General features: G+C 47.2%; 1 long non-coding RNA gene across 2 annotated transcripts; it reads right to left on the bottom strand.

The window, feature by feature from the left end:
• Positions 1–228: 228 nt before the first annotated feature.
• LOC130544694 (uncharacterized) lies at positions 229–22276 on the bottom strand. 2 transcript variants are annotated; one of them, XR_008961158.1, is made up of 4 exons: positions 20329–20569; positions 16699–17172; positions 11884–12463; positions 229–1162 (listed from the first exon to the last, which is right to left on the bottom strand). It is a non-coding gene; the product is annotated as an uncharacterized LOC130544694 (long non-coding RNA). The 2 variants fall into 2 exon arrangements; XR_008961157.1 differs by lacking the exons at positions 229–1162; positions 11884–12463 and having other exon boundaries at positions 15993–17172; positions 20329–22276.
• Positions 22277–22611: the final 335 nt, after the last annotated feature.

The raw sequence follows: 22611 nt of genomic DNA, 5'->3' as shown, positions 1-22611 counted from the left end.
TTTTTTTACCTTCTTAATGGTATCTTTGGATGAACTAAGATTTTTTTTTTTTTGAAGATTTTATTTATTTATTTAACAGAGAGAGACAGCCAGCGAGAGAGGGAACAAAGCAGGGGAGTGGGAGAGGAAGAAGCAGGCTCCCAGCGGAGGAGCCCGATGTGGGGCTCGATCCCGGAACGCCTGGATCACGCCCTGAGCCGAAGGCAGACGCTTAACGACTATGCCACCCAGGCGCCCCTGAACTAAGATTTTTAACTTTAATAAATTTCAATATATAAATATTCTTCTTCATGGCTAGTATTTTTTTATGTCCGATTTATGGGCATTTAAGAGCTATTCTCCTATGTTACCCACTAGAAGCTTTCATCTACAATCTACAGACCACAGAGGACTGATTTTTTCCCAGGTATGAGGCAAGAGTTGAGTTTTATTCTTATTTCTCCATTCGGCTCTCCATCTGATGCAGGACCATTTATTGATAGTCCTGTCCTCTCTCCACTGTTCTGAGGTGCTACCTTTTTCATAAATCAAGTGCCTGTACGTGCATGGCTCTGTTTCTAGACTCTGTTCCGCCCACTTGTCTATTGTCATGCCAATGCCGTACCGTCCTCAGTACTGTTGCTTTATAAAAAATCTTGGTATCTAGCTGAGTAAGTCCTCCAGCTTTGTTCTTCTTTGAGGTGGTCTTGGCTACTCTTGGCTCTTTGTATCCCTACCTTACTTTTACATGGGGTAGAAAGCATTTTTTAAAGTAAAATGTCTTTCCATTTTGATGAAGCCTCCCATCGCCCAAGGCACCAGCTCTGAGCTGCCATCCTAAGGTCTATCCCACACTTCATTCCCCAAGTCACTTCTAGTGCGGTCTTCACTGCCGTGTCAGGCACGGCCCGGGCCATCCTTACTTCCCCTCCTTCCTTCTTATCCAAAGGGCCCTGTCCTGTTGCGCGGTGGAGCCGTGCTCCACAATGTTCTGCAAGCTTCTGCTAGTGATACTACTCTATTACTTCTAATAATAAGTGTTCTTCCGATTATGTCAGGCACTGTGCTCAGTGCTTTGCACGCATCATCTTAGTTAATCCTTCCTCTCACGGATCCTTCTTCCCCCACTTACCGTTCCTTCTCTGTCAGCTTCAACGTCTCCACAGGACGTAGTTTTTCTGAGCTAGAAGGAATCCAAGAGATATTTGATTTGACAAACGAGGAAATTAATGCCCAGGGAGAGAACTGATTTCCCTAGGGCCTCCTTAGCTGTGAAAGGACTAGAATTTAGGTCTCTGGCATCCCAGTCACTATGCTTCTCCCACACACACACGTTTTCCAGCTCTAGCACCCAGCAAGCAGACTGTCAGGCTCTTACCCACTTTACTTCTTCCCCATTTCCATTTAAATTTCTTCAAAGACTTGTCTATGATGTTAGCTATTTCCACTTCCTCATCTCCCCCTGTCTCCTCGACCCACTCCACTCCTGCTTCCTCATGGAAACTGCTCTCATCAAGGCCACCTGCCACTTCAATGGCACCTAACCCAATGGTCTCCTCTCTCTCACACATTACTAGACCCCTCAGCTAGTTTTGACCCACCCGATTGTTCCCATTTTTCTTGTGACATTCTCCCCTTCTTGTGCCTCAGATTTTCTTCTACCTCACTGACTATTCTTTCTCAATTCTCCTCAGCTGGACCCACCTCCTCCCCTGAACATGAAGCTTCGGAGGGCCTCAGGTTTGCTCTTTGACCCATATTTCTATCACACTCTCTCTCAGTGTGACTGCATTACTCCTATGGTCCCAAATACTATGCACCTTCTGATGTTTCGCGAGTTAGTAGTTCCAATCCTGGCTTCCTTCCTTCTAGACTTTTAACTTCTTAATTGACATCTCCATTTGGATGTTGTCTTAATTGAGTCCTCCATAAAACAGAGCCCAAGGGAACGATTAAGATTCTGACAGTTTAATTGAGAGGTGCAAGTCCTTAGGTATTGGGTGTAGGAGAAAAAAGGAGAAGAGGCAAAGGTGTGATGTGATGTGATGAGCTGTGTTACCATCCTGGTTTCCACCTCAGAACGCTGCCAAGAGACCCAGCAGGTCACTCGGGGGTTGTGTTCACTCAGCATAGGGGACTTCTCAGGAAGAGGTGTCTGAAGATATTGTACCCTTGAGTAGTCCATAGGAGAGGGAAAAATGAAGACTTTGACGGGTTCCTTCTTAGCTCCCATTTCCCCTTGTTCATGGTTCACCTTCAGGTTGCTAACTCCATACTTCCGGTATGCATAACCTAAACCCTTGCTGGCATGCAGGAAGACGCCCTACAGGGTGGTACACCGTTCAAGTCTGGACGTGGGAGAGTGACACAGAGCTGATGGAGCACTGGGGGGACTGAGAAAAAGAAGGAGCCCGCGCAATGTTTGTGGCCCAATGTACCACATCAGACATATTGAAATGAGCATGACCAAACCAAACTCTGATTTCTTTCTTCCAACCAAACCTAGTCCCTCCTTCCTCATAGGCTTTCTCATCCCAGCAAGGGGTGCCATTGTCTCCATTTGCTAAACCTTAGTTGAGGAAACCATCACCAAAATGGCCCATGACGTGGTTGCCTCACTTCTATTCTTGCTTCCTTTTGATGTATTCTTTACGCTGCAAGAGTGACCTTTCTAGAGGTAAGACAGCAATGCTCTTCTCCCCAGTTCTAGGGCTCTGTTCCATCATTTAGCTCTCAGATCAAAACACTTACTAGGAAAGGCTTTTCCTGACTTTCCTATCGAAAGAGTCTCCCTCCCCTAACACTGTCTGCATTACCCTGTTCTGCTTCCTTAGTACTTACCACTGCATAAAATGATCTCGTTTAACATAAGTTCCATTCAGGTCAGACAGAGTCTATTATCTCTCTCCCTGTATCCACAGCACCTAGTACAGTCCTGGGTACATAGGAGGGGCACCATTCAAGTTCATTGAAAGAATGAGTGACCTAATAAACAGTAGGTGAACTGAAGACCTAACTGTGTGGCAAGGAACACATCCGTTTGCCTGACTTCTCATCCGGTTAAGTCATTCTATGACTAGAAATTCCTTTGAGCAGAGAATATGGGAAAGTTGAAGAGCATTATTTAGGTCTTGCTAGAGTTCAAGGTGAGTCTGGGGATAGTTAACAGTCTTTCTCCTGTGTCCTTTTGTTTAAATTAAGCTTCTATTGGGAGATAATCATAGATTCACATCCAGTTTTAAGAAAAGATTCAGAGAGTTCTCTTACACTCAGACTCAGTTTCTTCCAGGGGTCCACCTCACAAAAACTATGGCATAATATCACAACCAGGATAGTGACACTGATACAGTCCGGATACAGAAGACTTCCATCACTGTAAGGATTCTGAATATTATATTTGTATAGCCACAGCTACTTACCTCCTGACCCAACCACTTCTTTAACCCCTGGCAGCTCCTAACGTATTCCCTATTTCTACTATTTTGTTATTTCAAGAAAATTACATAAATAGAATCACACGGTATATAATCTTTGGGGATTGGATTTTTTCACTCAACATGCTTCTGTGGAGATTCATCCAAGTTGTTGCTTGTGTCAACATAAGCATATCTCATTTATTGTTGTTTTTGTTGTTGTTGTTGTTGTTGTTGTTACAGATTGAAAGCTTGTGACAACCCTGCCTTGAGTAAGACTATTGGCGCCATTGTTCCCACAGCGTTTGCTCACTTCATGTCTCTGTGTCATATTGTGGTATTTATCACAATATTTCCATCTTTTTCGTTATTGTCATATTGAACCGCTGCCATCTCAGGATAAAACTTGAATGGATGGGGAGTTGCTTCTTACGGACGAGCAAAGAAAGTGGTCTTGAGATGGAACCTGCTGTTAGGGAAGATGCTGTGGAGATTGTTGAAATGACACACAGGACGTAGAATGTTACATAAACCCAGTCGGTAAGGCAACGGCAGAGTTTGAAAGAAGTTGAACCGTGGGTAAAATGCTATCAGACAGCATCACATGCTATGGAGAAATCGTTTGTGAAAGGAAGTGTCAATGGATGCAGTAAAATTCTGTTATTTTCTTAAAGAAACTGCCACAGCCACCCCAACCTTCAGCACCCGCCATCTTGCTCAGTCAGCAGCAAGGCATCCTCCACCAGCAAAAAGATTTTGACTTGCTGAAAGCTCGGATGATAACTAGGACTTTTTTTAGCAATACATTATCTTGTAATTAAGGTATATACATTGGTTTTTCAGACATAATGCTACTGCATATTTAATAGACTACAGTGTAGTATAAACACAACTTTCATATGCAATGGGAGCCAAAATATTCATTTGACTCTCTTTGAGGCAAGCCTGCCATTAGTTCCTTTTTTAGTGCTAAGTAATATTCCACGATGTGGTTATGCCACAGTTGGTTTAACCATTCACCCATTGAAACACATCTGGGTTGTTCTCAATTTGCGGATACGAGCAATAAAGCTGCTATAAACACTGGAGCACAGGTTTTTGTGTGAAAGTTAATTTGTCATTTCACGGGGATAAATAGGCGTGAGTGCAATTGCTGGGTGGCACGGCAGTTGCATATTTACTTCTTAAGAACCGGCCAAGCTGCTTTCCAGAGTGGCCGTACCATTTTGCACTCCACCGGCAGTGTACGGGTGATCGCGTTTCTCCACATTCTCACAGCACTTGGCAACATCGGGGGGTATTCCTTAGATTCTGCTAGAGTTCGGGGGTTCACTAACCAACCTTTTTTCTGCCCTATTTTTCTAAAAAGGTTCTGTCCTGAGTTTGGCTCAGTTGGAGAATAATGATAAAAGCCAATAGTCATCTAGATAGAACAGGCCACCGGGCATTTTCCTTTAAGAGAGGATGACAGGAAAGGAAACTTACACATTTCCTGGCCTCTCCAGTCCATTTCGAATAACATCAGAAATGATGACCATCGCTTGAGGCTTTGGAGGAGTTGTCTTGGGGCCAGATTTCCATCAAGACCTTGATAAGCCATAGGAAGTCACGCACTTGGGCCAAATCAAGCGGGTAGAGGACACCTTGCCAAGTCCTGTAGAGATTCCACGCAGAGAGCTCTGTGCACGGCCGCAGCAACAGCAGAAGGGTGTGGTACTTTGCCTGAGTCCCCCCTGGATTAACGGCTGCTTCTGAGAAGGGAAGACTGCACTGTCCTCGTTGGGACGGGGGCCGTGCCGGGATCTTCTCTTTGGGGGCTCGACAAGACAAAACTGAGAAGTACGAAAGTCAGCTGTCTGCTCCTGTCATGATTGCCCCAGTGTCATACTTTGGTTTTCTCAGAGACCCGGCACCCCTTAGCCCTGCCTTGCCCTGCCTTCCTCCCACCTCCTCAAAGTCATCTAACACCTTAACTCTTTGTATTTTATTCAGTGCATACTTATATAATGGTTCCAATATTTCAGGCATCATTTTATATGTATTAGCTCCATTAAAACTCTTAGTGATTCATAAGGTAGGAATCATTAACGTCCCAATGTCACAGATGAGGGAACTTAGATACAAAGGAGTCGGGTAACTTGCCCAAGGTCACAAAGTTCGTAAATGACAAAAGTGAGATTCAAACTCAGGCAGCCCGGTTCCAGAATCCACGTTCTTAATCACTAGATTATGATGACTGTCTATTATTGACAAATACGCTTTGAACAATTCTCTTTTTCAAGGCCATTGGTATTTCAGTAAAGGTGGGGGTGCCTGGCATTTTCAGTCGTAGAGCATGTGACTCTTGATCTCAGGGTCGTGAGTTCAAGTCCCACATTGGGCATGGAGTCTAGTTAAAATAAAGATTAAAAAATAATAATAATAAATAATTAGGTTGGGTATTTCAGTAAGGAAAAAAGCCTTCTGCCAAAGGAATGAAACATTGAGATGTGGGACTTCAGACAGCGAGTTAAAGAGACATCTGGGGGCACCACTGCCTTCCAGGTGCTTTTTATCCAGATCATAACCTGTCACCCAGACTAAGGCATGTACAGGACTCCCACAAGGAAGAATTTACTGCATCTTACAGCATTATCTCGTGGAGGTTATTTCAAAGAACAACAACTAACATGTAAGTGGCGTTATATGTGCCAGAAACTGGGCTGGGAGCTGTAGGCACATTGCAGCAACAGCGGTGCGGCTCGCGGGATATTCATTCCCTTTCGGAGGTGAGAAAATTGAAGCATCGAGTGGTGAGTGGCCGAGGAATTTGATTGAAGCCACGCAACTTGCAAGGGCAGTCCTAGCTATGTCTGTCTGCACCCAGTCCTAGTTCCGTCTGGTCTCCTCCTGCTACACCAAAATGACTAAAAAGTTAAAGCTTCTAGTTTTGTGTTCCTTATTTTTGGCCAGTGTGTCAATTTTGGCAAATGAAGGTAAGAATAAAACCTTCCATTTCCCTACCGTTGAATCGGTTACTCCCCCAGGTTTTCACATCGTAGAACAGGGCACCCCCCTTAGCCTAGGTACTCAGAAAAGAAACCCAGCCCTTGGCCTTTGTGACTCCCTTATCCTACCTCCTTTCTGCACTTTACCAGCAAGTTCTGTCAATTCTATCTCCAAAATGCATCCTGAGTCCATCTCCTTCTGTCCATATCCACCAGCAGCCCGTGAGTCCAGGCTGGTTACCACCATCCATTGCCTCAACAGCGCCTCCCGAGCACACCCCACTTCTCCTGCAAGCTACCTCCACGTGGAAAATGTGGTCTTCTTAAGCATTTCATCTTGTTCCTCTCTTGCTTACTATGCCTTCAACTGGATTCGATGCCACGTTCCTGCTCTCTAACTAACCCCAGCCACAGCAGAAGAGGCCACGCTCCTCCATACGCGGGGCCCTTCACCCATGCCAGGATGGTCTCCTCCCCCTCTTCCCGTGGCTGCCACTTCCTCACAAGTTCCCACTGAATCTGCATTAGACATCCTCCCTCCGCTAAGATTAAATGTATCAATCCATCCACCGGAAGTCTCAGACCAGCACCTGGCATACAGTAGGCACTCAGTTAACCTTAGTTCTTGTTACTGCTTTGAACATTGTTCTGGTAGATACTCTAAAAAGGCAGGCAGAGCTGATGAGCTAAATGAAGTAGGAAAGAGGAATAACGTCAGTATCTGGGCCCCCAGGAGTTGCTAGGAGAAGAAGGTGAGATGTTTTTAGAGGAAAAAGAACGTGGGCTTATAAATTCTTCTCTCCGCCTTAAAATAGGAGTTATTACTGCTATTGCCATGCACACAATTACTTGGTGCCTAACGGAAACACAGAAACAATAGCAACGTAAACTGTATTTTGAGAAAATACAAGAGTACTTTGTGTATTGTTAAAGGCAGTACCTAGACTTGGCTGCTTTTCTTATATAAATCTCACCCTGGCTCTTATAATCCCGCATCACATGGTTTTCTATTACTTAGCCAAAAGTACCTAAAACAAAGTTTGTCCTCTTTTTGATTTTCCAGTATGCTTGCTAGCAATCCAGAAATAACTTCCAGAGACATGAGAAGAGGGGAAAGAGCGAAAAAAAATTGGGTTGAAATGACCTCTGAAATGAATCATTAGGCTTTGTTCAATTAAGAACTGCTTTTTAACGGAGAGAGCCGGGGACGGTGCAGAGACCTCACACCTGACAGGTGGCAAGGCTGGCCTCTTCTTGGGCAGACGGTGCTCTGGTTTACGCACAAAGATGTCCATCGAGGCACTCCTTGTGATACTTCATGTCCAATGCCAGGGCCTGCTTCCGTATTATAAAGCCATTATAATGGCACTGGCCAAGAAATTCCAAAACACGGGGAACGCCTCACATTACAATTAAGTGCATAGAGGAGGTCTGTGAATGGCGTGCATGAACCCCCATCGTCGCGGTAGCTGTCCTTGTGACACTTTTCCTTCACTTGGGGCATCGTTCCCATGTGCAAGCAGATAGGACAGGAAAGGAGTCAGGGTCAGCACCATGCCATCGACCCCTAAGCTTTTCCTCCTGATCTAAAAGCCAGGATTGGAGATACGCGGAAATATTAATATAGCGCATCGTTGCAGACTTTTCTTCTTTGTTCCTCTGTATTTTGCAAATGTTCTACTTTAAAAAAAAACACTTTTGTTCTCTTTTAAAGTTTCCCTGGAAACTTCCAAAAGGCAGCTGTTGTGGTCTCACGTCATCCCCTCTTCCCCCCGCCAACGCGTAAATAAAGCAACATCGCTATGCCCCTCATTTATAACAGGCTAAACTTCCCCCCGTAAGCTGATACTCTGACCAGAAGTCTGTGGGTGGGACGGGTGTTGTGTTTTTTTTGTCGTAGCTTCTTTTGGCTGATAAACTAGTACTTAAGTGTTTCCCTTTTCCAAACCCCCAAATGACAAGTGTCTTTGTGGTGAAGTGGCAGCCCAACCGTCATTGCCAACATGAACGGTCCTGGGGACACTTATTTTTAGTTTGCTGTTTAAACAACGGTTAGGCTGGGCAACCGGGGGCCTCGAGGCCCAAACTTCTATGATCCAGAGCGTGGAGCTATTAAAGAGGAAGCAAGGCGAGGCGGGTAGCCCTCCTCAGGAGGGCCCGAGCACCGGCTGTCTAGGTGGGCCAGAGAGACAGGGCAGAGAAGATTGTCATCCACTGTTCACATGGGCGAATTTCATCAAGGGTGCTGTGAAACACCATTTGGCCGAATACAAATCGAGGAAGCCTCGGGAAACTAATTATAGTGACGAGGCTGATGATAAAAAGCAGAGACCGTAGGAGACCTCCGCGCCATGGCCTGCTCAGCATCCCGTTCACCGTCCTTACAAAGCCTGAAGCAAGGTGTCTCAGCTCCTGCGGGTCAGGTGGGTGCCATGGTACCAAACGAACTCTCCCCAGGGAAGAGGAATCCTGAGTAAAGTGACACAAGGGACCTCTGGCTAATGGGGAGTCCGTTCATTTCTCCGACCCAAGTTTCCCAGCTTCCTGCCCTGTACGAAGCCAGAGTCTTTAGCCTTTTATTTGACTCTGTGAGCTACTCCGTGGCTTTCTAAAATGTATGTATGTGTGGTTTGATACGCGTGTGTGTATTTTTTAATTTATTTTTTTATTAAATTAGCCAAAGTTGGTTTTCCTATGCTTGGAACGAAAGAACTCTCCCTCAAATGAGAACCTCAAATATTTTACTGTATATGTAAATCTCTGTCTGGCTCTGGACAGAAGGTCAATTTCTCCCTCCACTTCCTCCACCCCAACATCCCAGCCCAAATACTTTCCACTTAGAGAAAAATGAGTCCTCCCCCTTCAACCGGAGCTGTGACCCACTGGGTTTTATGAAAGCCTTGGTGATTTTCCCCCTTCCTTTTTCTATGAATGTAAGCTTCTTACTATTTCCTAATCAGGGGCAGCCCAGCAACTCTTCTCAAAAGAACCCTTCAGATAGGAGAGGGAAGGAGAGTCTGCCCCCCCCCCCCACAGTCTCTCGTATTGCTGCTGTAGGATCTGGCTTTGCTCGTCCTACGGTCCTTGAGCTGGAAAGCAGCCTCTGGCATTGACCTCAGAGATCGACCACCTCTGGCTAAAGCGCCTCGGACTCCATGAGAGAGGTGTTGGACATCAACAAGCGGTGCTCTCAGCAACACGGGGCCCTGTCACAGGCCGTGCAGAAAGAACTAGCCCCACCCACCCCAACAGCCTCTGGCTCCTCCGTCACAGTACCTGAAGCGGCAACATCAGTGTAAGTGGTGCGAGATGGGCAATGACCCCCTCCCGCCGCCAGGGCCACTGCTGCTATTCCCTTGCCCAGCCTGGGCAAGATCTCCCATGTCCGTAGGATAGATTGATGTTTCAAGGCCTCTCTTACTTAATTTGGTGCATCTCAAGATCCCATAAGGAAGGAAAAGCCAGCAACCTTGGTCCCATTTTATGGGTATGGAAACTGAAGTAAGTGCTGGTATGTCACGTTCCATCTTGTAGGATTATTACTGACAATAACAACGGTGGTCATAGGTGTCGAGTTATCAGACCTCTTTCCCAGAATCTCTTTAGAGCACAACAGAAACAAGAGCAGTTCCTATTTACCGAGTGCCCCCTATGGGCTTCAAATTTATTGAAGTAGATGCAACTGTCCTTGTTTTCAAGATAAAGGAACTGGGGCTCAGGAAGATTAAGTAATCTGCCTACAACCACATAATCGGTAAGTGGTTGAGTCAGCCGAGGGACTCAAGCAGTCTGACTCCAAGTCATACCCCAGACTAGAAAGTCACATGCCTGTTAGTCCATTTTTAAAGAAAAAAAAATCCATTAGAGTCCATTGGCCAGACCCTCAGGCTTTGTTCTGTTCTAATCTGACCCCCATTTGTAACACTTGCTCGTATGAGAGTAAACATCTCAGACCCACCACGGGCAGAAGTGGCTCTTCACAAATATTTTCAGCTCAGAGTGAAAAGGTGTAAGAACTCAAAGGAGAAGATGTCCAAGTCTATCCCCTAGACCCAGATGGCTTACAGGACTTGGGTAAACACTCAGCTCAAAAATGCTAACAAAGTTCCCGGCCTTGGCTGTTTACCTCAGCCTGTGTGTGCCAGGCCACCAGAAGTAGCAGCCTGGAAAATGTCAAGGATCTAATCAGTTCATGCTGGAACCAAACCCGACTTCCTTCTGCAGTGTGTGTTTCTGCCATGTCGGTCTGCCCAGCCCAGCAGACACCCAACTGTGACAGGAAGCCCAATGTTAGCCTAGGCTAACAACATGTTCTCTTCAAAGTGGTGTTCAGAGACTGGAAGGGAGGGCAGGTAGGAGAAGATCTTATGAGTAACATAAGATCAAAGGTTTGATAAGACTTGGTATCATTCAAATGACACCCACAGACGTGGGAAAGGTATTTTGCTCACATAGGCAACCCAGGGCAAGCTGGTAAGTGCCGGGAAGTTGGTCATCGGCAGCTCTACCGTCTCTCAATGCCCCTTCTTCTCTTAGAAAGTCTTCAGACACTCACTGCTCTCAACTACCATTCCTCCCCAGAACCAGGGCCTCTCCAGTGTCTTCCACACAATGCTGTTCTGCCTGGTCAGCCCCTGGGCTGGGTTTTATAACAAGGGATCTTAAAGTGTGTTTCCCCCATAGCTGTTCATTCCTTCAAAGTACTAGCGACTAAACCAAAGCTGATAAGCTAATTCATGATTAATATGCTATTGGGTGAGAGTAACTTAATCAAGACTTTCAGGGAACTTTGGAAATTTACCCTAATAATAACTAACGGAATTTTCTGGCATTCCGGGAGGCTGGTGTGGTAGGGCTGTTTGGTGCTTCTTTTATGCAGTTGTCTTGTCCTTTCAGACAGGGTCATGTGACAACGGCCTGTGGGTCACATATGGACTAAGGCATTTAATTCTTAGTGAGAGAACTTCCAGCATGCTTTCCCTCTGCTGTGGGAACTGTGAGTCATTTGTCGAAATGGAGGTGTCATGAGAGTAAAGCAGACTGGATCCCGGAGGTACCATGCGATGTCCCAGAGAACCACCCAGACCTATAATGGACTTTGGGTGAAAGTAATTAACCTCCTTCATGTTAATCTACTAATATCTTTGTGTTATTTGTTACAGCAACGTAGTCTAGCATATCCTGACTGCTACAGCCCGTAACTCTTGACCACTTTCAAATCATAATCCATAGTTCGGTTCCTATCTGTCATTAAGGAAGACACGTGTCGGGGCACCTGGGTGACTCAGTCGGTTAAGTGGCTGACTCTTGATTTTGGCTCAGGTCATGATCTCGGGGTCCTAGGATTGAGCCCCATGTCAGGCTCCACGCTCAGCAGGGAGTCTGCTTCAGGATTCTCTCTCGCCCTCTGCCCCTCCCCTTGCTTGCTCATGCATGCACGCTCTCTCTCTAAAATAAATAAGTACCTCTTTAAAAAGAAAGAAAGAAAGTTGTGTGTCTCTTACCTGTGTGACTTTGGACAATCTATGCTCCTTTGGCAGAATGAGTCTCCATATTCTGTGTGGGACGGGATGGCTGGTCTTTTGCAGGTGGAGGATTTTAGCCAAATGGGCAATCCAAAGTCGCATGGTACCTGTTCTTGAAAGATGACTACTGTGTGTTAGGGCATGGTGATTTGTCCCAAAACAAACAGACACGCTTAACCCAAGCCAAATACTTTTGCCTCGTTGTCTCTGTGAACAGGAGGATCAAGGTCCCAGGTTGATAGGACGCAAGCACGTTTTCAGGAGGCTTGAGATTATACCGAAAGGCCACACGATACCCCATTCCCCTCTAAATCGGCCATTCTCGTACCCCTCAGCTTCGATATTTGTCAGCCTAGAGCTCCTCAACACAGCATCAGGCAGATTTTCTCAAAGTTTACTTAGAAGTTAAATGAGAAATTCCCAGTTGAGAGGGTCGCATCTTCTAAAACAGTATCTCTCAGCCCTTTTCACGAGGACTCCTTTGCAGTGAAAAACTTTCCCTCGATGTGAGCGCGCGCGTGCGCGTGGAACTCATGCTGTCCAGTGATCTAAAAATGCACTATTTAAAAAAGTAAGTTTTAGTGTATTGTATTCATGTATTTGAAAAACAGCACATATATTATTCAAAATACGTAAACATACGATGTATTCAGGCCACAGCACGTGTGTGTGTTTGCCGAGCCCCGGCAATAACTCCGAGGCTCCCCAGGGGCTAGTCACGCCCAGGCACTGGGAGCTGTAGACTTCGGAATCTAAGAGAACGGTGCCATCTGTATTTGGTTCGCATTGTGTCCTCCTTCCCCCACCCCCCAGCCTCCAGTTCTCTGGGGAGGAGATGCTAAGACAGAGTTAGGCGTGCATAAGGTTTGGGGGGCGAGTAGCACCTGTGAGAAAATGTGGGGAAGCAGGCATGGTGGTGAGGACGCCACCGGCTCGGGACACTGTCTCTGTTGGCCCCAGAGCAAGATCACCTGTTGGCTCCAAGTCATTCTTGGGCGGAAACGGCCAGGTCTCTATTCCACGGCCCTGTTCATCTATTGACTGGGGCCACTCAGAACGGAGTGTGGCTTTGGCTCCAACGTTGCTCACAGAGGAGGCTGTGAGCCAGCTACCATCCCAGTAGCTGGGCAGGGAGCCCTTTCTGGAAGGGGGATCTGGGTAGTGTCTCTGTATCTGCCACACCCCACCTTCCCCCCTCATTCTGTGAGGCAATTTTGCCACTCACGGTTATTCGTGAAGACAACGTAGCTCTATAAATGACAGTGCGAACTGCCCTTGGGAAATAGGCCATCTCTACACCAGCAAAATTAGAAAAGAAATCATAAGCACATGTAAGCATAGTTGAATCAGCAAAAAGGCGAGGTGCCCCCAGGATATGGGACTGCATTTTGTTTAAGCAGAATCTCCTTCTGCAGAGGGAGCTCCTTGCAAATCTGAAAGAAGATCAGAGAAATGCTTGCTACAGAGCTGGTCACCCTCTGCAATGAACTTGAACACTCGTGAGTCCGTGAGTACTGACTGCTTGCTTGGGGGAAGTCCCTGTGGCTAAGAGACAAAGCAGTCATGGGACGGTGGGAAGCGGCCTGGGGAAGGCGCCTCAGGAGGGAGTCTAAGTGTCCATCCCTTCACCTAGCCTGGGCTCGGAGGGGGTGTTTAGCACATGGCATGAAGAACAGACTGAGAGGGGGGGACCCAGCTAGTGGGAACTATCTACCACATCAAACCTGAGAATGTGGGGCCATGTCCTGTTAGTCCAGTTTCAAACATGGAACCCTTGGCCTCCAAAGATTCATCTTCCAGAAACTACCATGGTGGTTTCCAAGTGAGAGTTTATGCAGATCAAGGAGAGCAGAGGGCAGATGGAATAAAAGGAAGGCTGGGCCATCCCCTGCCCTTGCCTCCAGCCTCCTTCAGAGGAGGGGTCCCATCCTTATCTGTTGTACACGTTAGGATTTCGTGTAAGGTGACATTTAAGAAAAGATTCCTTAATGAAAATAAATGAGTCAGATAACTATGGTTTCCTTGGCCTTCCCTGAAACTTACTGAGATAGAACCTCCCAGGAATTGTACTTCCAAAATGTTGCTCAAGGTACCTCCTGATAGGATGGAGAGCTGGATGACAGATGACATAGACAGATGATAGATAGACAGATAGACAGAATACATTTGCCAATATACTCATGTACAATGCACATTGTACCAGACATACACAAGTAGAAACATGTTTTTTAAAGATTTATTTATTTGACAGAGAGCGAGACAGCCAGCGAGAGAGGGAACACAAGCAGGGGGAGTGGGAGAGGAAGAAGCAGGCTCCCAGCGGAGGAGCCCAATGTGGGGCTCAATCCCAGGACCCCGGGATCACGCCCTGAGCCAAAGGCAGACTCTTAATGACTGAACCACCCAGGCGCCCCACAAGTAGAAAATTTAAAAGAAATGTAATATAGGTTCTAGTATTTTCGTCTTGCCCCCAAGGGATCATCCTGATTTCCCCTGATGCAGGCACACCTTACACTGGAGCATTCTCCCAGTCTTGTCTGTGACAGCAAGAACGTGTGGGAAATGAGGGGGTGACCTACCACCGCTTCCAGAGGTGAATCCAACCCACTCTTTTCAATAGCCTCTGAGCCACTGAGATAGTGAGTGGTACCCTCCATTCTAGCCCATTCCTTCCTCCGTTTCAAGGCTCGGGCCTGGGGGTAGATAGAGTACGTAGTGACTGTAGTTGATGACTACAAGGTGGGAAAAGGGGACATGTCTTTTCCCAAACCACATGGATTCCTCCTCCCTCTTCCCTTTGAGCACACAGGAAATCCAATTTAAGCAAAGTGGATATTTCAAAACTGAGCTCTATTCAATCACCCATGTTTAGAAGAGTGAGCGGAGCTGCTGACACGTTCGTTGCTGGAACGCCCTGCCGCTCCACTCCGAACATCAATCACAGACATGCAGACGCCGACAGCCGGGACGACACCTCGAGAAGGGCCAGGGTGAGGGGCATCGTCGCGGGGCAAGGGGGTTGGATCTCAATGGAGCGGAGATTGCAAGGCCTGAGCAGGCAAAGGCCAGGCTCACCAGCACCCCGGGGACGGAGGGGGCGTGAGACCGGCACCAGCTTCTATTTCAGATACTGATAAATAAAGGACCATTTCCAGGTAGGCTATGTTTGGCCAAACCCTAAACTTGGACATTAAGTATAGCCCTGAGGTTCCCAAGACCACATTGCTCTAAACCACAATTATTCCACACACGTTGGATTGAAATGAAATTAAAATTAGAAGCATGAAGAAAATGAAATAAACGCCTGTGGGTTTCCCACACAACCTGCGAATCTCCCTTCACTATCAGGACAACGCAGGAGTTCTGCTTCTGTTTTGACAGCTCTTTCCACCTCGGGCACCCGTTTTCACTACTATTTCCCCAATGTGTTTCCCCCCCTCCCCGTTTTGTTCATTCACAGTCTCCCCACCCCACCCCCCAGCTTTCCCTCCAAATTCCCGGGTGCCAGTCTGCTTTTCCAGCTCCGCCTCCAGATCCATGTACAGCTTTGCCCCGAAGCCTCCCCAGTGAGCAATATCACTTTCTGGGGAGAGTAAGCACTGACTCATCGCCTCCCGCTCACCACAGTTTCCAAAACAGTCTTATTTCACCCTTGTCTCTACCCAGATCTCCGTGAGTCTGGGCCACCACGTACGTAAACAGACTCCTAATGGGGGATTCCCTGCTCCCCTTCCAACACCCTCTCACTCCCCATCCCTCCTCTGATCACCATCCTCCCAAAAGTCTGAAGAGAGCAGAGCTTAAGGAACCGGGACCCTTCAGGGTCCATCCTTCTCTGCATCTCAGACTTTCGGTCCACAGAGGAAAACACCCTTCTGAGGTTAAAATAAGACTCTCAGATCCTCAGAGAATATGGCACCGTGAAGACAAGACGGTGGCCCAGTAAGTTCCGTCTTAGCGTCACCCCCTGGGCAGGAACAGTATAACCCAAAGATGAGCCCTGATTTTCTCTGGAGCGGGTAACTATGTGAGTTTGACTCTTGTTCTCCCAACCCCGTGAGGCATAGCAAGAGATTGACGTGCGAGTAGTTGAAGACGAAAGTTCTCAAATTTTTATGTTAGATACAAGTATATTTATCCCTCCATCAGATCCGTGCAAGGCAGCTCCTTGAAGACACTGATCTGGGGGGAGCGTGTTCACAAGGAGAACGCGGCGATGCAGCAAAATCCATCAGGCTGCCCTCTGCAATGTACCAAGTTGAAGCAGCTTGAACTGGGTGTTCCTACCTCTTTCGATCCTCCCCCTGCTGGAAAATCGGTCTCCTGGTGACTCAGAATTAGTTAAGGATACTCCCCCACACCCTTACTGTCAAGATCAAGCCTGTTCCCTGCTGATTTCCAACACTGATCCCACACGCCCTCAGGTTTCCCCTCCACCAAGGTGTGCATAGCTTTTAATTTGGGGGGCAGGGGGCAGCATGTGGAGCAAGCAGTCTGCGCCTTTAAAACTTCTCAAAGCTGATGAGCAGCCCTGCCCCGGCCTTCCTGGAGGAATGGATGGAAAAATTCTTTAATCCACCACACCTTCCTTTTCCGGAAGAGGAAATGCTTTCTTGTCCTCTGGAAGTTCTGCTTATCTCGGCTTAGATTTTAGAGAAAGGGCGCTCTAGAACACTTGGAAATGCAGGCTCATTGCAAGATCACCGAAATAGAACGAACCAAACCAACACACACAAAAAGGAGGGTGTGTAAAATGTCCCCTGTGAATAAAATGGGGTCAAGGAGTCTGCTCACCTGGTCACCAGGTCTCAAAGAAGAATTTGCATTGCACAGGGCGTCCAGATGGTGCACTGCAGACGATCTAACGTTCCTTCTGCAACGTGTTTGGTCATATTTGGGAATTGGCATCTAACTCAGGAGCTTTCCAGTAGTACTGGGTTGATCCGTGAATATGACATAAGCCCAGTGCCAGGCAGTCCCAGTGATTCAAGTAACCAGAGGCAAATCGATCTCTCTTCTGCCTTCATCTGCCCCCCCAACCAGGGTCTGTGGCTGCCTCTGATCCCTTTTCTGCTGCCATTCTTCCAGAATATGTGAAGGAAGCAGAGCTGAAGGAACCAGGACTTCCAGAATCTGGTTCTCTTCTGCATTTCAAGACAGTGATCAGATAGAATGTTCGTGCCGCTGAGGAAGACTGACGCTCTTAGGTAAATGGTATGGTAAGATTCAGAGGAGGAGGCACAGTCATTTCCGACTCCAGTTCTCCACCTGGGCAGGAAATTCAAAGATGAGTTAAATTGCTCTGAAGAATGATTTCACTCATTCATGCATTCATTCATTCAATTAATTTTATCTTTGTGGTCATGCAGATCTGAGGATAAACAGCCATCGGTGCCCACAACGCCTCTCCTCTCCTTGGACAGCACAGATCATAGAGGCACCTCTCTGGTTTTTTGCTTGTTTGTATTTTAATTTTTTTTCTTTTTAAAGATTTTATTTATTCATTTGACAGAGACAGACAGCCAGCGAGAGAGAGAACACAAGCAGGGGGAGTGGGAGAGGAAGAAGCAGGCTCCCGGTGGAGGAGCCTGATGTGGGGCTTGATCCCAGAACGCCGGGATCATGCCCTGAGCCGAAGGCAGACGCTTAACGACTGCGCCACCCAGGCGCCCCTGAATTTTTTTTTCTAAAGCCGGTGACTTCCCTGTGCCATTGAGAATTGTGGGTTAAGTCACCTCCTCTATATTGTATGATCCAGAATTCCCGAGCATCAGCAACAGAAATCAACTCTGGATGAACTGAAGCAGAAAAGACATTTGCGGGAAGGGTTTAGGGACGTTCGCAGAGTCACCGGGAAGGCAGGAGAGTGAGGCTTGGGGAAATGCAGAAACTGGAGCCCTTCTGGGGCTACAGGGAACAGGAAGCACCAGCAGGATCAGGTCCTGGGAAGCGCTTGCTCAGCACATGCTGTGCTACTAGCTCTGGGGTAGCTCCCGCCTCCTCCGGCTGTCACTGGAGTTCTGATACACCTGTTTCTGTGCGTCCCTGCTCCCTACCCATGATCAAGACACTCCATGTCCGCAGAGGAGCATCTGATTGGATAAGTGGGGGCGACGAGCCCACGCTGCCAGAACTCAGAAGTTCCCTCTTTCAGCTTCTGTAAGAGGAGGTAGGGCACAGCGTTCTACCAACCAAAACACACCGGGGCGGGGAAATCCCCCCAGAGGGGGTAAGAAGGCAACAGCCAAAAAAACCAAAAAGATAAAGAAAAAAGAAAATAGTGAGCATCCATCATATATTTATCTCCTCCAAAAAAGACAAATCTACAGTCACTTCTTGTATGGCTCTCTCTCCAATCAGATCTCTAAAGGGGCTGATTTTGCACGTAAGAAAAAACCCTTATCTCGAGGAAACCAGAGAGGGAGACAAACCATGAGAGACTCTTGACTCCAGGAAACAAACTGAGGGTTGCGGAAAGGGAGGTGGGGGGATGGGGTAACTGGCTGACGGGCGTTGAGGGCACGTGATGTGATGAGCATCGGGTCTTGTACGCAGCTGATGAATCACTGAGCACTACATCAACAACTGGAGAGGTACTATATGTTGGTTAATTGAATTTAAATTAAAAAAAAGAAAGAAAAAAAAACCCTTATCTCAAAGGACCCACTTTGGGCTATAGAATATAGTTCGTATCTCACATTATTTGGTCTCTTCTGCCCAATGCTGGCACAGTAAATACATCGTTTGTGCTCATACCTAGTATCCCTTTGGACACTTCCAACAAAAATTTGATGTGGCTCACAGAATTTAATATGTTGTAAAACAGATCAATGAAAAATAAAAACAAACCAGCTGGGACCCTGTGTGGTGTTCCCTCCTCTCAGTATTTCCAGGGAAGGGGGAGGCTAACCAAGGAAGATGGGGTCAGTCTGGGCTCTTGTATTTTCTTGGTGGGTCCAGAGGGGTGCTCTGGGCTGATAGGCAAGGTTTCATAAGAAGGGCTCATGGGTTGGTTGGGTCCACAGGTATGGAGCATGGCTCGTATGTGTTCAGAACAAACAGGAACTAGGCCAGTGAAGGGGTCTAGGGTCATGGCCGGGATTGACCAGGTGGCTAAAGCAGGATCATGGATAATGGGCTGCAGGAGGAACCCCAGTAGGCCCGCTGGTGGTTAATAAGTCCTGGCTGAAATCAACAGGGTACGGAGGCAAGGGTTAAGGTGAGGTCGGCGACAAGGCTGGGATTTCACCCAGAGATAGGCCCCCTCTGGCAATGGGTGCTGACAAGTGCTGCCCCTTGAGGGGAAGCTGCAAGTGGTTCTTCCAAGGGTTAAGCCAACCCAGAGCGTTCAGGATGGTGGTTCTGAATCTTCGTCTACATATTACTCTTTAATCAGAAACACACACACACACACACACACACACACACACACACACACACACGTTATGTTTTGAAATGAAACTTCCAGGGGTGCCTGGGTGGCTCAGTCGGTGAGGCGTCTGCCTTCAGCTCAGATCAGGATCCCAGGGTCCTGGGATTGGGCTCCACGTTGTCGTCTTCAGGCTCTCTGCTCAGCGGGGAGCCTGCTTCTCCCCTGCCTGCTGCTCCCCCTGCTTGTGCTCGCTCCCTCCCTCTCTGTGTCAAATAGATAAATAAAATCTTTAAGAAAAAAAAGAAATGAAACTTCCAGACAGATATGGTAGAAGGAGACCCGACCTTTAGTTGAATCCAGCTCTTTCACTAACTAGCTATGTGACATGAGCTAAGTCAAATTTCTCAGGACCCCAGTTACCTTCTATTAAATGAGAAGAGAGGGCTAAATATTGTGTAAAGAGTCTCCTAGCTTTAGATATGGCTAGTGCACACGCGTGCATGTGCACACACGCTTACACACACACACACACACACACACACACACACACACTCCCCAGGGTGAAGCTACAGGTGCACTCCGAGAAGGAAGTCCCCAACCACTGTCCTTGCTGCATCTCCTCCACCCTGAAGCCGGCTCTGGGAGGCGGACTTCCTCGCAAACCACAGCTGTTGAAATGGCTCCAAGGGAGCTGTGCTTAATTCCTGTTTCCTAACACCCAGCCCACGGGGCCCAGCAGAACCAATAATGGGGTACTTCCCCCAAGTTACTAACCGCAAACTGAAAGGGGGAAAACCATGCTACCCAAGGACTTAGCCAGTAGTGGGTAACTGGGGCCAGAAATAATAAGGCTGACCTGGGACCGACCAGTTCACAGCTCGAGAATGCACAGTGGTAGCCCAGCTAGGATTTCCTTCTTTCCAAAGCACACCATGGCAGCTCTGATTAATCTCCCGGTCGTGGCTACATGCCTCTCCCTCCCTCACATCAGTATTCCCAAGACTGCACGGTGCTCCATCTCCTGGGGCTTGGGGGGAGGTCTTTGAACTTACTCAACCATTCTAAGTGCCGTGCATTCATCAGCCTCCCTGAGTGACGGGCTGCATCTTTCCGTGCCAGGCATCAGGAACACCCCAACAGGGGCACCTGGATGGCTCAGTCGTTAAGCGTCTGCCTTCGGCTCAGGGCGTGATCTCGGTGTTCTGGGATCGAGCCCCACATCGGGCTCCTCCGCTGGGAGCCTGCTTCTTCCTCTCCCACTCCCCCTGCTTGTGTTCCCTCTCTCGCTGGCTGTCTCTCTCTAGCAAACAAAATAAATAAAATCTTAAAAAAAAAAAAAAAGGAACACCCCAGTAAACAAGACTGACATGGCCTGTGCCTTCATGGGACCTATAGTCTTACAGGGGAGACTGAAAACATACCAATAAATATAAACGTACGAGTGACATAAAATCAGAAGCCAGGTGCGGCCGGCCATGGACAATAACAGGAGGGGCCCACGGGAAGGTATTTGCAGAGAACAACTAGAGGTCTCTCAGAGGCCTGAAGGATGGCAAGGAGCCACTGTTACGAAACACAGGCGAGGGTAGGCGTGGTGTGAGGAGGGTATGTGTGTGGCGTGTGGTGTGACCGCATGCATGGAGTGAGTGTGGATGTGTGTGGCACGTGGTGTGTGTGTGTGACACATCGAGAGGTGGGGAGAACAGCAGGCTTACTGGCGGAGAGAAGAGCAAGTTGGTAGGAAGCTCCACGGACCGACGAGCAGAGGGAAGTCCGTGTGGGTGCGGCCCAGGGAAGATGAGAGGAGATGAGACCGGGAATCGGGCAGAGGCTCGATCACACAGAGCCTTTTCAAACATCTGCTATTTTTTTCTTAAACTGTTTTTTCCCAATGCAATAAGAAAGCAATAAGACATTTTTGACAAGAATAATAATTACCTTACTTCCATTTTCTGTTTGTTTTGGGGACAACAAAAGAAGGATACAAATAACATTTGCAACAAGAAGTCCAGGTAGGAGATTATTGTAGTGCAGTGAGGAGAGGATGAGGACCTGGACTCAGTGGATTCAGGCCTCCAGGGGCCACTTGGCAGTCACGTCTGGAGACACTTTTGATGGTCATGACTGGAGGGGGGCGGGGTGCGCCTGGCATCTTGTGGGTGGAGGCCGGGGATGCTGCTACACGCCCTAAAAACGCACATGGCAGCCCCCCAAACAATGACCCGGGCCCACAGCTCAGAAGTGCCGACGTAGACAAACCCTGGACTAGGTCACGGCCGGAGAAATGAAAAGAAGTCATTGGATCCAAGACGTGTTTTTAAGCTGAAATGACAAAGACTTCCAAAGAGAGGAAATGGGGAGCTCAAGAGAAAGAAATGGTCCAAAGATGGCTTTCAGATTTCGGTCTCGAGGAACACATCATGAAAACATGCTGCATGGACAGGTATCGAATTTCTGTCTAGTAGATCAAATCGATTGCAGTTTAAAATCCAGATCTACCACTTACCAGTGTGGGTTGCAAAGCACACACGCGTTCTGTCTCTGTCCCCCTATCAGTAAAATGGGGATTACAACGTACCTGCTGCAAAGGGATGTGATGACGATCGATGAGCCCATCACGTAAAGTGCTTCAGACGGGCCTGGCATGTGGTCAACAGGCGGGTTTTAGTCACTTTGGTTGCTGTTATTATTGTTAATAATATTATTACAGTCTAGCCCTCATGAGAACGATCCATTCAAGTGGGACATATGAATTTGGGAGCCATCAACATAGAGATGGTTCCACCGACACAGACAGCCTTTAAAGCCTTGAGGTGAGTATGGCCATAGGAAAGGTCCAGGGCTGACCTTGGATACCCTATTGTTAGGACACTGGGGGGATAAGCAGAACAGCCAAGGAGACTAAGAAGGGTCAGGCATGGAAGTAACAGGAAAGTCAATGAGAGAAAGTATTTCTTTTTTTTTTTTCCTACTTTATTTTTTATGTTAAATACAATTTAATCTTTCTTTGATAAATCACAAAGTTCTTTAGTATACGCAGAATCATCATGGTGTACTTAAGAAATATAGAAAAAAAGTGATTTTGTAAATTTTTAATACATGTATGTTCATTTTATATGAAATAATTGTATATTTAATTAGAAAAAAATGAAAAAGGTCAAGGGTAAATTTTTAGGAAAAACATTACAAGTACATGAATGGCAGACATAATCAATTGATAGCTTCTTATATGTCTTTTTGTTTTGAATATGTGTTTGTATATAAAGTAGAGACCATTCTCCTGAGGTACAAATTCTGATAGGTCATCAACTTTTTTTTTGTTTTATTCTTATTTA

Source organism: Ursus arctos, unplaced genomic scaffold, assembly GCF_023065955.2.
Source record: "Ursus arctos isolate Adak ecotype North America unplaced genomic scaffold, UrsArc2.0 scaffold_23, whole genome shotgun sequence".
In the NCBI taxonomy this organism is placed as follows: Eukaryota; Metazoa; Chordata; class Mammalia; order Carnivora; family Ursidae; genus Ursus; species Ursus arctos.
Note: the sequence above shows the minus strand (reverse complement) of the source record. Positions and strands in the feature narration are given on the sequence as shown.